The 13,124-nt window shown below is 44.9% G+C and overlaps 1 protein-coding gene across 2 annotated transcripts in view; it reads right to left on the reverse strand.

Annotated features, from left to right (window-relative positions):
* AFF4 (AF4/FMR2 family member 4) overlaps positions 1 to 13,124 on the reverse strand; it is a 182,391-nt gene that overhangs the window by 139,749 nt on the left and 29,518 nt on the right. For both annotated transcript variants that reach the window (XM_030212599.1, XM_030212598.1), the window contains exon 2: positions 8,473 to 8,566. The gene's annotated coding sequence lies outside the window, so the exon portion shown is untranslated. The remainder of the gene's footprint in view (positions 1 to 8,472; positions 8,567 to 13,124) is intronic.

Here is a 13,124-nt window from a genome sequence, read left to right on the forward strand (position 1 = left end):
GAGGCATTAGGCACTCTAGCTGACTGAAAGGAAAATTTGCGTGCTTGAAAGCGGAACTTCTGACCATACTGCCGATGACAAAAGGCCAGTAAAATCTGCTACTTCAAAAATGAGATCAAAAGCCCACTGAAGATGGACAGAGGCTTTTTGCTTATTCTCCAGCAACCGTCATGGCTTACTTTCACCCAGCTCTTTCACCAAGTTACTGAGATCTTCTCAAAATAGCCACTTGTCCCGAAAGGGCAATTTAACAAGACATGCCTTTAACACTATCTGCTGCACAATGTTGCAATCAGAATGGCCAATGTGCAGTGACAACCAAAGACATACTGTGGGCGGTCAATCTTGCTTCCAGCTGGATTGAACACTGCAGCCTGCCAATTTCATTTCAGCCATGCTCTAAACCATGAACGAGCTCGCACTCTGTTGCTTGAAGGCCCCAAAGAGGCCACATCAAAGGCTTATTTCAGTCAGCCTTCTAGCTTCTTATCCTGCAGGTCATTTAGGGCAATGTTCCCTTCCAACGAGCAAGGTGGTCTTCTTAATCACTACTGTAACAAGGGAGTCCACCCTGGGAAGATGTAATTTTTTTCTCCTCCAGGACCAATGGGTAAAGGCGAACCATGGTTCTTCCTACTCTCAGCCCCACATCCAGTGAAAACCATTCTGCTGTAATCAGGTCTTGAATATCTGGATGCATCGGAAAGGACTTAGAAAGACCTCTAAGCCTACTCATGATCAACAAAGAAGGAACTCCTGATGCAGAAGGCTCCTCAATGGAAAGCACTGCCACTGCCTCAAAAATAAGAGTATCGAGTTCCTCTTTATGAAAAACCATAGTACTGTCGGGTCATCTCTCTCCTCTAACGGCTCCTTCAATGATGGCACCTCTGAACAGACCAAGGCCACGACAGATAAGGAGGGAGAAGCAAAGATAGACCTCTAGGAGAAGACAAATTGGGCTAAATGAGATTGCGATGCAGCTGAATGCTCTGTTGGGCCATACTGGGTCAGACCAATGGTCCATCTAGCCCAGTATCCTGTTTCCAACAGTGACCAAGCCAGGTCACAAGTACCTGCAGAAACCTAAACAGTGGCAACATTCCATGCTACCAATCCCAGGCCAAGTAGTAGCTTCCCCATGTCTGCCTATTGACCTTTTCCCTCCAGGAACTTGTCCAAACCTCTTTTAAACCCTAGATACAATAACCGCTGTTACTACATCCTCCGGCCAAAGAGTTGCAGATCTTAACTATCGTGGGTGACAAAATATTTCCTTGTATTTGATTTAAAGTATTTCCATATAATTTCCTTAAGTGTCCCCCAGTCTTTGTACTTTTGGAACGAGCAATAAATGACACACTTCAACTATCCCACAGGTTCTGGAATAGTAGGAAGCTACATAATGAAAAGTCTAGTTTGTTTGTTTTTTTTAATGTAATGATGATCTCAGGTTGGGATCCATATCCAAGGCTCCTTCCAGATCTGAGTAATCATGGGCTCTGAATCCAGCTGCCAGATAGATATCGCCCTTAAGTAATGACCTTCTACGTGGCAGTGCACAGAACCTAGCACCCCAACCACCAGGAAAACCACAAATAGTAGAATGAGATCCCAGGATGTACATTCTGCTCTTTAGCTAAGGCACACTTTTGATTCCTCCCGAACACTGTGTAACAGTTTCTCACACCACTCTGTATTTATTTTTATGTCATTTCTGACCACTTAGCTGCAACAATATAACCCTATACAGAACAAATTAGCTCAAACTATTAATTTTTATTTAGTTTATTTTAAATAGGAAACATTACATGAAGACAGGAGAGCAATTTCAGCATGGCTACCCCCTTCCAAATACTGCACAGCAGTCCTTGGCTGAATGACTTGCACTCAATTTGGTCTATCAAGCAAAAAATAAAAAAAATAAAAAAGCAAAAATTAATTGCTGGAGCTAATTAAACACATCAATCCTGTCTGACAGCATTTAGCTGTGATGATCAGCCAGAACTGGGGTATGTGAATTTGCAGTTAGAGAGAAAGCCTCTGCTGCTTAATCCTTCTCTCAACACACCCTGTTTCAGAAACAGAGCAGCCATTTTCCTAGGTACAGCTGCCAAGTTCTACTTTCCACAACATTAAGCAAAAACAAAGAATATACTCACAGGTCAGCCACCATTTGCTTGTACTAGAAGAGACATCTTGTAGTCTGAACCTTGTCTACTAGATATATAGCACTGACTTATGACAGTATTACCAGGTTACCCAAATTTCCTACTATGGAAAGCAATTTCTAATGATAAATAGGATAGTGTCTGCATAAAATAAAAATCAATTCCTACAGGTTATATTTTGAAAGAAGAAATAAATGGTTTCTAAATCATCCAGGCACTTGACTTGTGCTATATTGTTGTGTCAACAAATCTCTTTTCATGTCTGCTCTTTTTTTGTTTTATTGCCATTACAGTCAGAAGTTGAAGGTAATACGCGAGTCCAAATCTGGCAGAGTGGCCCTGTTAATGGTACTATCCAATAAACAAACTCATTGATTTCAATGCAATCTGATTTTGTTTTGTAATTTATTATTAGCAGAGTAGGGATTAACAAATAGAGAGTTAACGGCAAAAGTCCTTGCTTTCCCTGCAGTAGTTCATTAATAGATTATGTGGAATTACTATATTTGCTCAAATTGGCACAAATAATAGGTTTTACATGAAAAACAATTGATTTAAAAATATTTAAAACTTCTCCATCTCTCCCACATACATTCTTCCTTTTTCCTCACTGTGACAGAGGGTGTTATTTCCCATCACAAGTGAAGGAGAACCCTGACCTCAAGAGGATACTGCAAACAGATCATACAGGAAGACAACTTGAGTACAGTCCCCGCTAACACAGTTAAGGTGAACATCGGGAAACCAAGGACTAAAAGGAAAATGGGACTTGATATACTGCCTGGGTTTTTTTTTTTTTTTGCAACTACATTCAAAGCAGTTTACATATATTCAGGTACTTATTTTGTACCAGAGGCAATGGAGGGTTAAGTAACTTGCCCAGAGTCACAAGGAGCTGCAGTGAGAATCGAACTCAGTTCCCCAGGATCAAAGTCCACTGCACTAACTACTAGGCTACTCCTCCACTCCAACCAGTCCTAGAGTTGTTTGGACTGTTGAGAGAGATCTCAATACTTATACTTTGGAAGAAAGACGAGAGAGGAGATAAGATCGAGACATTTAAATATCTTCACAGAATAAATGCATGTGTCTTTCAAATGAAAGGAAGATCTAGAATGAAAGGGCATAAGATGACGTTGAAAGGGGATAGACTCAAAAGTAATCTAAGGTAATACTTCTTTACGGAAAGGGTGGTAGATGCATGGAATGACCTCCTGGAGGCAAGGACTGTATCCAAATTCAAAAAACTGTGGGACAGGCATGTGGGATCTCTCAGGGGGAAGAAAAGATAGTGGATAGGCAGACTGGATGGGACATCTGGCCTTTATCTGCCATCATTTTCTCTGTTTCTAAGCACCAATTGTTCAGCATCATGTAGTTTTGCAGGCAATTAACCAATTTTCCTATATAATCCTTTCATTTCATATCCAAAGGAATATGAAGTTGCAAATCTGCAAAAATTAAATCTAAACCTCAAGCTGCTGGCCAACTTTATCAGAGACAATTTCACAAAAAAAGGAATCATAAAAAGACAATCCATGCTGAGAAGGCCTGTCAGACTGCAGCACAAACAGGGCCTCCTCACAGAATTATCCAAAATAAAAGTTTAAGGAGATGAAAAGTCTACTTAAAAACATTAAGAGAAAGGAGAAAATGCAAGGACAGTTTAACAGTGCATAATATTATACATCAGGTAATTAGTAACATTATTTAATGGTTTATATTTTTACTTCATAATCTGCCACTGTTATTTTAAGTGTTGTAATCCTCCCTGAACCAGGTTTCTCCTAAGAGACAGAATATTAATTTTTAATTTGAAACTGCATATCCCTTGAAGAGGAGTGCGCTCCAGTTTCAGCCCAAAGAGGAAATCGCTCTTGTGGAATGTGCCTTAAAGGCTTCAGGCGGAGGCCAGCCAGACAGCAGATATGCTGAAAAAAATAGCTTCTTTGAGCCAACAAGCCACAGTAGCTTTAGACGCTGGAGACCCTCTGCGAGGACCTGGCAACAAAACAAAAAGGTGATCAGAGGTCCTGAAAGCATTTGACATGCGCAGATCCTGCAACAGAGCCCTTCGCACATCTAGAAGGTGCAAATGCAGAAATGGGTCTCGACAGGACAGCACCTGGACCTCAGACACCCGTCTCTCCGATGTAATGGCCACCAAAAAGACCGTCTTTAGGCTCACATCCTTCTCCGAAGCTTGCCTAAGCGGCTCGAAGGGCGAACACTGAAGAGCCTTTAAAACTAACCCCAGGTTCCCGGCCAGACACGGAGCCCGCACGGGAGGACGGAGCCGAAGCACCCCTCTAAGAATCCGTGCCACCTCCTGATAAGCAGCCAAGGAGAGGCCAGCCACCTTCCCCCGAAACATGCTAACGCTGCAACTTGAACATGCAGGGAATTATAGGTCAAGCCGGACCTGGTTCTGAAGATTGCACCGCCTTTGCTCGGGTAGAAAGACAAACCCCGAGGCTGTGTCGAACCGGAACCCCAAACATTCTAGAGATTGAAGGGGGGGGGGGGGGGGGGGTCAGGTGACGTTTGGGTATATTGACAACCCAGCCCAGAGATTGAAGTACTGAGACCACTCTGGCTGTTACAAGTCCGCTCTGATGAGCCAGTCGTCGAGGTACGGGAGAACCCGGATACCCTCTCGCCTGAGAAAGGCAGTTACTACCACCATTACCTTGGAAAAGGTTCGGGGAGCTGTGGCGAGGCCAAAAGGAAAGGCCTGAAACTGGAAATGTTTTCCCAATATCGCAAACCGGAAAAACCGGTGGTGCGGGGGCCAAATAGGAATGTGCAAGTAAGCTTCTTTTAGGTCCAGAGATGTGAGAAACTCTCCTGGCTGTACCGCCGTCATGACGGAGCGCAGGGCTTCCATGCAAAAATGCCGCACTCTTAGTGACTTGACTTCCTTTAAGTCAAGTATGGGCCGAAAAGACCCTCCTTTTCGCGGCACCACAAAGTAAATGGAGTAACGACCATAGCCGATCTCGGCGGGAGGCACAGGGACCAACACCCCGAGGTGCAACAAGCCTTGCAAGGTCTCCTCTACCGCCACCCGTTTGACGGCTGAGCCGCATCAGGACTCCACAAACATGTCTCTCACCGGGGCATTGAATTCTAATCTGTAGCCATCTCTGATCAGGTTCAAAACCCACTGATCTGAGGTAATCTTGACCCATTCCTCGAGAAAACAGGGAAAGACGTCCTCCAACTGCAGGAATCGAGGAGTGGGCCGGCGCACCATCATTGAGAGGGTCGCCTATGAACTCCAGGCCTTGAGCCGGCCGCTGCGGAATGTTTGTTCGCGCGAAAGGAGTTCCTCTGCTGAAAGCGGGCACAAGAAGTAAACCCAGCAGAACGCGCCGGGCGGTACCTTCTAGCTTCACGGAAGCGAGGTCTGGAAGAGGAAGGAACCGCCTGACCCTTGGAAGAAGGCCGCGGCCTATCCTCGGGTAAGCGCTGGGTTTAGTTTCCCCCAGGCCTTTAACAATTTTCTCCAACTCCTCACCAAATAGGAGAAGGCCCTGGAAGGGCAACTCCACCAACCTTTGCTTACAGGCCATGTCAGCTGCCCAATGCCGTAGCCATAGAAGGCGGGCGATCGGCCACCGCCACAGCCATCTGTTTAGCCGAAGCTCTGACCAGATCATAGAGGGCGTCAGACAAAAATGACAAGGCCGACTACATCCGTGGTGCCACCTCCGCAAGGGGCTCCGCTCCATCCCCGGGCTGTTCCACTGCCTGTTGCAACCAAGCGAGGCAGGCTCGAGCAGCATAACAACTGCACACAGATGCCCGTAAGGCTAGGCCTGAAATCTCAAAGGACCGTTTGATTGCTGATTCCAGCCGTCGGTCCTGCATGTCCTTCAGTGCGGACCCCTCCCTCTACTGGGAGGGCAGTCTTTTTCGTCACAGCCATGACCAGGGCATCCACTTTTGGCACAGCCAAGCGCTCCTCACTGAGAGGATCAAGCCCATTGAGCCGAAATAAGTCATGCAAAGGAAAAGGCTCGAGCAGGCTTCTTAGTACTTGCCATCCTTCGGATTACCAGAGGAGGCTTTGACCATCACAGGATCTTCAATATAGAGAGCCTGTAAGGCATCAGAAATAAGCGCTGGCAGCTCCTCGCAGTGGAAAATCCTAACCGCAGTGGGATCATCCAGATCCAGTGGCAATCCTACACTTTCCTCTGGCTCTTCAGACCACGAAAGCCTGCCAGACCCCTCAGAATCCACACAGCCCGACCACAGGTGGGGGGGGGGGGGGGCGCCACTCTCTGAAGGGGAATTTACCCTTCTGCGCCGTCTTGCGGCCAACTGTCTGGGGAAAAAACCCTGACGGCAATCCCGGGCCGGTCTCCACTGGAGCGGAACCAGGTAGCAACACAGAGTCAGACATCAGTGGCAGAGCCCTTTTTAACATGAACGCTTTATGTAAAAGTAACACAAACTCAGGGGAGAAAGGCTCACCCTGGCCTCCTGGTTCCAATCTGGGGTAAGCAGCTCCTCTGGTAGCCTCCATCCGAGGCTTCCCTCCGGCCTCATACTCCTCCGCTCCTGCGGGGGTCGAGCCATGTGGCGCATCCAAGATGGCGCCCGCTGCCAGCTCCACCGCGTGGGAAGAAACCTTGCTCGCCATGCTCGGGCCGGCCCTGACATCTGAAGAGCATGATTTACAGAGCCCCACTGCGGATCTGCACTTGCCACAACGTGAACAGCGCTTAACAACCTCCGCAACCATCGCCGAAAACGGCAGAAAATTTCAAAATGGTGGATTCGCGCCAAAACGTCCCGATCGCGGGCCCTCCCGGAGGAGCTACAAGACTCTCTTACCTCACCAGACCGAGTCACAGAGCTCCGGTCTCACTGCACAGACAGAAGGAAGCCTCAGAATCGCAGCGCTAACAAGCACGTCACATTTTTTTTTTTTTAACGCTGTGAGGAAAGTTAGAGGCAACAGCTACAGAGGCACTCCGGAGGTCCAGGAGAGTGGGAAAGGCAGGAAAAGGACAAATCAATGTGCCTGCATCCACAAAGGGGGGAAGGGTAAGGCAGGGAAAGGGCTAACCTATGTGCCTTTAAAGTGAAACTGCAATAGCCACAACACCCTGCTATAACTGGCAAAAGCCCAGGAGCCACCCCAGGCAGATTTTTGAAGGAGCTGAATAAGCTGCGTCCAACCCTGCTGGGGAGATAGAGAATACTGAGAGGCAGATGGAGCTAGCTGGCCAAGAGGCACTATGGTTTTTCAGTGCTATCTCCCCCTGCTGGTAGGTGGACACAACCATTCGTAATGGATTCATCTGCTGATGACAAGGAATCTGAGACTGTAAAGGAAACTCACATTTGTCCTTAATTCAGCTCATACATTTGCTGGTGCTTCCAATTCCTCACTGTTGAAAAACATGAATACCTCTACTGGTTAACATCAAACTTTCCAGGGAATTTGTTTGTCACATCAAATGTTGTATGAAGAACAAATAAAAAGCAACTGAAACTGCACAAAATACAACCATGACATAAAAAACAGACTCCTTAGGGCCTCTTTTACAAAGCTATGCTACCGACTCTCAGTGTGGCAAATGAGAGGAAGCCCATTCAATTCCCATGGGCTTCCTCATTTGCTGCATGGGAAACGCTAGCGTGGCTTTGTAAAAGAAGCCCTTAATTAAAAGAACACTAAGTATACAGAGCCTACCTAGGACTATAAACATTTTAATTCTGAAAATGCATTCCCTAACATGTCAATTATCTAAAGAACATCCAAGGGAATAGGGGCTTAAGATGAGGTGCCCCTTTCCATCAGTCACATGGGTTTGTTTCCAAAAATACATAAAACTATTTCCCTCTACCCAGGCCCAGCGGTGGAGTTCTCACATTTCAGAGTAAAATGTGGTTTTAACAAACTACTCACTATTTGAGAAAGGAAAAAGGTCTGCAACTCATGCAATTTTACTTCCAGTTTGTTTATAAAACGTGCTCACTCCAAAATTTTATTTCTGTAAAACACAGGAAAAAGTGATTTGGATAAGGCCTATAAGGCCCAGCTAGTTTGCCCATTTTCCTTTCTACTGCCAATACTCTCCTTCAATCTTATCAATTAGGAGTCTTCTGTGCCTGTAACCAGGTTTCCCTGAATTCGGTTACTGTATTTGTCTCCACCACTTCCACCAGGTGGTCATACCAAAGCAACCACCACCCTTTCTGTGAAGAAAGATGCCTACACCAAAACTTGTACTAAACCCCTCTCCCTCAAACGTTCTTTAGAATGAAACTGAAAAACTCATACCAGTTATCACCACTTTGCAAATTATCTGCTGAATTAGCTGCTGCACGTCAAACATGCTTCTTTCTTGTATGTATTTCCTTCCCAAAACGTGTACCTGGAGAGAAAAAAAATGCTCTTGTAAATTCTGCTCCTAAGATGTTCATTAACCACTCAACTCTTCACACAATGAAAACAATTACAAAAATAGACACCAGAGCCTAAGTTTCTTGAACTTTGTGTGCAACATTACAATATTTTAACCACGGTGCCTACAGCAACTTCTCTAGAATGTCCTGATTAGGCACAGCAGTGGGCCGAGAACCAGGGAAGCCTATTCAAATCCCACTGCCACTCATTGTGACCTTGGGACACCACATCACATTCCACTGACATCAATAGAAGCTTATAAGTCCTTTGGGGGACACTATTTTTATTGCATTCTGCAATGAACCTCAACTGAAAGTAAACTTAAATTTCTTGAAAATTATAAACTGAGGGGTGGGAGGACAGTTCGGGAAAAAAAAAACGTGCACTTCAGTAGCAATATAATGCATGGTATTGTATATACATTAATATGAATGTTAAAGTGAAATCTTTAAAAGAAACGTAAAATATAAGGTATGATCAGGGAAGTTGGGACTGCAGGGAAAGTCGGTTATCTTCCCCTTCACTTTCCTACCACACATACAACAATGAATGCTCCACATCCTATATGGTCGCCATTAATATGCTTTGACTTAATGGCAATTCAAACAAATCTAGGAGAAAATTATTTATAAAAATGTATATACTCGCCCTTGATATACAATGTTGATCAAGATGGCTTACAAATAATAGCACACCATAAAAAAAAAATCTACAAAATTTAACAAATAAGAGAGAGAGAGAGAGAGACCATTAAAAGAGTCTGATAAGTAGATTTTTTTTTTTTAAAGCCTTCTTTATCTTTTTCTGATAACTTTTCCTGTGGATTTAGAACTTCTGCCTTCTCTTATTGTGAACTTGAACAGATACTACGAAGGGTGGGTTCTCTCGCTCTAAATGTATATTTCTTTCTAGCGAGTTACTTCACCTTCTGTTTTTTTTGGACTTCTTTTGGAAATCACTTTAAATGTTTTGAGTTTCATTAATATAAAACCAACATTGCAATGCAATGTAATCAAACATACAATTATGCCTTAAGCACCGGACTGGGGCAGGTAGCTCATGAAATGCATAGCTTATTAGTACTCTCCACCGTCACTTTGGCGATGGTCTACTTTCACTTTTATGCTCCATGGGCGTTACATAATGCTTACATATAAAATCAGATGTTTCAAAACTTTGGCACCAGGCCTCGCATATCATCATGCACCCCTTAAACTTACTATTTTACCCACTCTAAGATAATTCCCCCTTCCTGCCCCCCTCCCTGCACCCATCCCCCGTCCCCCTCCCTTCTACTGAACAAGCTCAAATCTTAACAAGTCATTACTACTACTACTACTTACTACTACTAAACATTTCTAGAGCGCTACTAGGGTTACGCAGCGCTGTACAATTTAACAAAGAGAGACAGTCCCTGCTCAAAGAGCTTACAATCTAATAGACAAGTGAACGGTCGGTCCGATAGGGGCAGTCAAATTGGGGCATTCTGGATTCACTGAACGGTAGGTTTAGGTGCCGAATGCAGCATTGAAGAGGTGGGCCTTTAGCAAAGACTTGAAGACGGGCAGGGAGGGGGCTTGGCGTAAGGGTTCAGGAAGGTTGTTCCAAGCATAGGGTGAGGCGAGGCAGAATGAGCAGAGCCTGGAGTTGGCGGTGGTGGAGAAGGGTACTGAGAGGAGGGATTTATCCTGTGAACGGAGGTTCGGGCGGGAACGTAAGGGGAGATGAGGGTAGAGAGGTAGTGAGGGGCAGCAGACTGAGTGCATTTGTAGGTAAGAAGGAGAAGCTTGAATTGAATGCGGTATCTGATCGGAAGCCAGTGAAGTGACCTGAGGAGAGGGGTGATATGAGTATATTGGTTCTGGCGGAATATGAGACGTGCAGCAGAGTTCTGAACAGACTGAAGGGGGATAGATGGCTAAGTGGGAGGCCGGTGAGGAGTAATTTGCAGTAGTCCAGGCGAGAGGTAATGAGAGCGTGGACGAGAGTTCGGGTGGCGTGTTCAGAGAGGAAAGGGCGAATTTACAAAGTTGAGCTAAGCATTCTTGAAGTCGGGACCACCCCCTCTTGCGCCGTAACTTTCCATCTCTCCAATATGCCGTGAGGTGTTCCATGACTATAAATTGTCCCAGTTACATTTCCAGTCCCCCATTGACGGGGGATCAGTAGTCCGTCATCTCCGCGCTATAAAATACACCTTGCTGCCGCTAGCCCCCATCTCAACAATTGCTCCTCTCCCAGGTGTCACTCTCATTATGCAGTCCTAGCAAACAACCGATGGACTGCACACCAGCGACTCCCCTATCATTGTTACTAGGGCTTTCATTACTGCATGCCAGAATGGGATCAGTCACGGACAGGTCCACCAAATATGCACAAAGGAGCCCATATGCAACCCACATGTCCAACAAAGATACGAGGCGTAGGGTACATGCGCCTTCAGTCTCTCAGGGGTATACCACCACCTAGTGATTACCTTGTAAGCGTTTTCTTGCACTAATGCACATGATGCCTTTTTGACCTCCCCGCAGATCACCTCTGGAAATCAAAAAGATTTACCACTGGATTCTCTATAGGTCGACCAAATTTGGGTGCGCAGAGCAGATGTGTGTACATATTAGTTAATCAGCAGTTAATTACTGATATTAATTGGCACAAATTTGACTTACATGCACATCTTCCCGTGTGCTATTCTGTGTGCTCAAAGTGTTTCGTGTGCAAACCAAAAGGAGGGGAGGCCATAGGAGGGGCATGGGCTAGTCAGGGGCATTCCAAAACTTTAGGTGCAGTTATAGAATTTGGGTTGGGTCCCCAACTTGCGTGCTAGGTTTCAGAGTTGTTGTGCACAAAGTTGGGCACAGGAATCCACACTAGGCGCTTACTCTATAAAAAGATTGTCAGTCCGGAACATCCTTCATAGAACAGCACTTGGCACAGATTGTTCCCGGCCCTAAATTTGAGCCCATTTACTGAACCTACATCGTCTTCTCAGATATTTGTTGCAGTTTAAACCCTTCAAAGAATTGCTCAATTGAATTTCTTTAGGAATTCCAAGTAAAAACTGTTTGAAGACTGATATGATTGCAATTTTCTCCAGATTTCTTTTGAATACACAAGATTTAACTGTGATTTGATCATAAGAACATAAGATTAGCCATACTGGGTCAGACCAATGGTCCACCTAGCCCAGTATCCTTCTGCCAACCATGGCCAATCCAAGTCACAAGTACCTGGCAGAAACCCAATTAGTAGCAACATTCCATACTACCAATCCTGGGGCAAGCAGCGGCTTCCCCCATGTCCATCAATAGCAGACTATGGACTTTTCCTCCAGGAGCCTTTCCAAGCCTCTCTTTTTTTTCAAATCCAGATGAGTAAACTGCAGTTACCATATCCTCCAGCAGCAAGATCTAGAGTTTAATTACTCTTTGGAGTGAAGCAATATTTCCTCCTATTTGTTTTAAAAGTATTTCGATGCAATTTCATTGTCCCCTGGTCTTTGTACTTTTTGAAAGAGAAAAATTGATTCACTCTACCCATTCTACACCACTCAAGATTTTATAGACCTCATTCATATCCCCCCCTCAGCCATCTCTTTTCCTGAACAGCCCTAACCTTTTTAGCCTTTCCTATATGGGAGCAGTTTCATCCCCTTTAGCATTTTGGTTGCTCTTCTTTGAACCTTTTCTAATTCTGCTATATCTTTTTGAGATACAGTGACCCAGAACTGAATGCAATACTCAAAGTAAGGTCACACAATGGAGCAATAGAGGCATTATAATATTCTTGGTCTTATTTTGCATCCCTTTCCTAATAATGCCTAGCATACTGTTTGCTTTTTTTGGCCGCCGCTACACACTGGGACCTCTGCTTTTTAACATATTCATAAATGACCTAGAGATGGGGGTAACTAATGAGGTAATCAAATTTGCCGATGACACAAAGTTATTCAAAGTAGTCAAATCGCGGGAAGATTGTGAAAAACTACAAGAGGGCCTTACGAGACGGGAGACTGGGCATCTAAATGGCAGATGTTTAATGTGAACAAGTGTAAAGTGATGCATGTGGGAAAGAGGATCCCAAACTATAACTACGTCATGCAGGTTCAGCGTTGGGAAGTCACAGATTGAGAAAGGGATCTAGGTGTCATCGCTGATGATACGTTGAAAACTTCTGCTCAATGTGCTGCTGTGGCTAAGAAAGCAAATAGAATGTCATTAGAAAGGGATGGAAAACAAAAATAAGGATATTATTCTGCCATTGTATCGCTCCATGGTGCGACCGCACCTCGAGTATTGTGTTCAATTCTGGTTGCCGCACCTCAAAAAAGATATAGTGGAATTGGAAAAGGTGCAGAGAAGGGCGACAACGATGATACAGGGGATAGGACTACTTCCCTATAAGGATAGGCTGAAGAGGCTGGGGCTCTTTAGCTTGGAGAAAAGGTGGCTGAGGGGAGATATGATAGTGGTCTATAAGATAATGAGTGGAATGGAACGGGTCTGTGGAGCATCTGTTTTACACTT

Source organism: Microcaecilia unicolor, chromosome 8, assembly GCF_901765095.1.
Source record: "Microcaecilia unicolor chromosome 8, aMicUni1.1, whole genome shotgun sequence".
NCBI lineage: Eukaryota > Metazoa > Chordata > Amphibia > Gymnophiona > Siphonopidae > Microcaecilia > Microcaecilia unicolor.